This window comes from Bubalus kerabau, chromosome 7, assembly GCF_029407905.1.
Source record: "Bubalus kerabau isolate K-KA32 ecotype Philippines breed swamp buffalo chromosome 7, PCC_UOA_SB_1v2, whole genome shotgun sequence".
Lineage (NCBI taxonomy): Eukaryota > Metazoa > Chordata > Mammalia > Artiodactyla > Bovidae > Bubalus > Bubalus kerabau.
The window spans coordinates 27137124-27141344 of NC_073630.1; the positions used below are offsets into that span (position 1 = coordinate 27137124).

At 44.6% G+C, this 4221-nt stretch overlaps 1 pseudogene; it reads left to right on the forward strand.

Moving 5' to 3' along the window:
* The first annotated feature begins 2451 nt into the window (after positions 1-2451).
* Positions 2452-2721, forward strand: LOC129657567 (ragulator complex protein LAMTOR5-like; annotated as a pseudogene).
* Positions 2722-4221: the final 1500 nt, after the last annotated feature.

A 4221-nucleotide genomic window follows, 5' to 3' on the forward strand; every position in this document is an offset into this window, starting at 1 on the left:
AGGGGATCTTCCTGACCCAGGGATTGAACCCAGGTCTCCTGCATTGTAGTCAGACGCTTTACCGTCTGAGCCACCAAGGAAGTCCAAAGAGACTGGAGCAGTAATCAAAACCACCCAACAAAGAAAACTCCAGGACCACCTAAATGTCTTCACTAGTAAATTCTACCAAAATTTAAAGAATTAACATCAATTCTTTTCAAACTCTACCAAGAAAGAGAGGATGAGGGACAGTTCCTAACTCATTCTATGAAGCCAGCATTACTGATACAAAACTAGATAAAGATATAACAAGAAAAGAAAATACAGTTGACTCAAACAACTTGGGTTTGAACTATTGGGGTCTACTTATACGTGGATTTTTTTTTCCAATAAATACCACGGTACTACATGCCCTCAGTTTGGTTAAATCCATGGATACAGAACCACTTTATAGTGGGAGGGTCAACTATGAAGTGATGCTCAGATTTTCAATCTCCCCAGGGGGTGAATGCCATTAATCCCTACATTGTTCAAGTGTCAACTGTATAGATCAGTATCCTTTATGAGTACAAATATCTTCAACAAAATACTAGCAAACTGAATCCAAAAGCACATTCCAAAGATTCTATATCATGACGGGATTTATGCCAGAAAGTCAAGGATTTATGCAAAGAAGGGAAAAGTGGTTCAAAATAAGACAATCATTCATTCAACATTTTACTGGATGATCTAGTTAATGCAATTAGACAACAAGAAGAAATAAAATGTATTGGAAAGGAAGAAGTAAAACTGGTGCCGAAAACTAGGAATTCAGGAAATCACGGTAAACTGCAGGCTTCACATGGCTGCGGCTTGAGGCCTCTAACTTACTTCTTGCTTTCTTTCTCTTGCTCTCCCCTTTGCTTTCTTTTCAAGATGATGCTAGGTGTAATGTGTCTGCTCACAGCATTATGGCCCCCCCAACAACACTGTGGCTGGCAAGGGAATCCCCAGGCCTTGCAGATTCAAATAATGGTTGGTGGACAGCTAACGCTGTCCTCTGGAACATGGTGGAAACATGATTTCTGAACCCAAGCGGTCTCACTCTCATTCTTTCACTGTCCCATCTGGAACCCTCCACTATTCTTTTCTTTCCCACTTGACTCATACAAGCAGGTCTCCTTCCACATTTTATCTCCTAGCCCTTTTAGGGAAGGAGTTTAGGATGTCATTCCTAAACTGCTGCCCCACCGTCAAACCCGGTACTGTCTATGTCAAACAGATTCCATTCTATCTTAGCTGCCAGGCAGATAGGGCAAAGGATTTGGGGTTTTTCTGCTGTCTAGTCTCTCGTTTCACTCAATCCTCAGAAATTTACTATGACAATTTCTCTCTCAGCCCTCAAGCCTTAGACCCTGTGCCATCTTCCACATTGCTGGGTGCTGCACTTAGTCACTCAGTCATGTCTGACTCTTTATAACCCCATGGACTGTAGCCCACCAGGCTCCTCTGTCCATGGGGATTCTCCAGGCAAGAATAGTGCGGTGGGTTGCCGTGCCCTCCTCCAGGGGATCTTCCCAACCCAGGGATCAAACCCAGGTCTCCCACATTGCAGGCAGACTCTTTAACATCTGGCCAACCAGGGAAGCCCATCTTCCATAGTGCCCAGCTCCAATTTCTCCAAGCGTTCCTCTTTGCATCCATTGGACTCCCTTCACCCCAGGCCTTGGCAGCCTACACACTGCTATGGTTTATCAGGCTGACCACTACCCAGAAGCCTAAATTACAAATTCTGTGGATGCTCAGTCACGAGGAATACACCCCAGTGGGCATGCATGAGTGGGTGCTAAGTCACTCAGTTGTGTCCGATTCTATAGACTCCATGGACCAAAGTCTGCCAGGCTCCTCTGTCCATAGGATTCTCCAGACAAGGAGTGGGCTACCATGCTCTTCTCCAGGGGATCTTCCTGACCCAGGGACCGAACCCATGTCTTTTATATCTTCTGCATTGGCAGGCAGGTTCTTTACCACTACCTGGGAAGCCCACATCCCAGTGTAGGAAGACTTATCATAGGACATAAGCTCTATAGACAAGGGATACCTCCTAAGGAAAGTCCTGACAACTGGTCTGCACTAATTCAAAAGTCCTCCTCTGGCTATGCTGGGGGAGGCACCTTGTGCAATGTCAAAAGGAGGGCCAGAGATGTCTGGTCAGAAATCACTGGGAGAATAGAGGATGCTTGAAACCCCATGAGATTCAAAGGGAATTTGGGAGACGCCCTGATATCCAGGTTACAGCTTCCTGGTAAATGTTTCTGAGATGCTGGATTCCATTCTAGAGGTGCTCTCTTGTTCTCAGGTGTAGGTTACTCAACATAGGAGGAGCCCCCTCTGAGCCAGAAGAAACACTGTATATTCTTATATACAGTGCGTACTTGAGAATCAGAATTTTTGACCTGACACCAGTGGTGAAGAAAGGCAATGCACAGTGGGATGGAGGCTACCTTAGAGCAGTACTTGAAGGACACAACGATGAATCCATCCATTGTTGGAGTGCTAGGCACAGATTCACAATGGCTCAATCTGGGCTGCCTCGGAACCCTGTCAGATGAGCATGATGGGGTGATATCTGTTTTAGCCTGGCAAGCAGCTAAGCTAACCTCAAGACCTCACTGATATTCCTGTGGTATGTCTAGAATTAGATAATGGGGACGTTAGAAGCACGACGGCATCACACTGGCCGTGCACAAAACGGCCTCTTGATGACTCATAGTGGTTCTCCAGCATCCTGTCACAGGGACTCAGTCATGCTTAATTATCTTCTAGAACTATTAGAGTTCCAGTAATTAGACCATTCATGTAATATGCACTGGGCACTTTTCTATTAATTTTAGAGTAAACTGCTTTTTGACATTCTGTGGATTGAATACTATCAATACTTATCGAATACTAGATAAAAAAAGTATCATGTTTCGAAGCAGCAGGTTTAGGTCACCTTGTATACAGAATTTTGTTATGTTTAATAAGCCTGGTTGGGGGGTGGGGGGGGAAGAATTGGATTTTTTTTTTTTTTAACTGAAGGGATAAAAAAGGAAAAACTTAAATTCTATTGTAGCAGTGCCTGGCCTTTGTGTAAGTTGGAGGATGGAGAAAAATGGCCTAAAAAACGGGTCTCTAACGTATAATATCACTCTGCAATTGGATCTTTATTGTTGCAGGATGGGAAAGTAGAGTGAGAGTCCCTATATTCAGGCTTTTGTGGTCCTTTACCAAAATCCTGCCTGATACAACTCATGTAATTTAAAACCTGGAGGAACAGAAGACTCTCCTGACATTGCATATGATTCTCTTCAAAGCTCTCCTGTCTCTCGGAGGGAAAACCCAACTCTTCCTTCTTCTGACAGAACCCTTACTTCTCCAGAGACAGCTACTTCTCCTGATCCCTCTGATTAGTCTCAGACTCCACCTTCCTAGGCTGGAAGAAGCACAAGCTGGAATCAAGATTGCTGGGAGAAATATCAATAACCTCAGATATGCAGATGACACCACCCTTATGGAAGAAAGTGAAGAGGAACTCAAAAGCCTCTTGATGAAAGTGAAAGAGGAGAGTGAAAAAGTTGGCTTAAAGCTCAACATTCAGAAAACGAAGATCATGGCATCTGGTCCCATCACTTCATGGGAAGTAGATGGGGAAGCAGTGGAAACAGTGTCAGACTTTATTTTTGGGGGCTCCAAAATCACTGCAGATGGTGATTGCAGCCATGAAATTAAAAGACGCTTACTCCTTGGAAGGAAAGTTATGACCAACCTAGATAGCATATTAAAAAGCAGAGATATTACTTTGCCAACAAAGGTCCATCTAGTCAAGGCTATGCTTTTTCCAGTGGTCACATATGGATGTGAGAGTTGGACTGTGAAGAAAGCTGAGCGCTGAAGAATTGATGCTTTTGAACTGTGGTGTTGGAGAAGACTCTTGAGAGTCCCTTGGACTGCAAGGAGATCCAACCAGTCCATTCTGAAGGGGATCAGCCCAGGGATTTCTTTGGAAGGAATGATGCTAAAACTTAAACTCCAGTACTTTGGCCACCTCATGTGAAGAGTTGACTCACTGAAAAAGACCCTGATGCTGGGAGGGATTGGGGGCAGGAGGAGAAGGGGACGACAGAGGATGAGATGGTTGGATGGTATCACCGACTCGATGGACATGAGTCTGAGTGAACTCTGGGAGTTGGTGATGGACAGGGAGGCCTGGCATGCTACAAT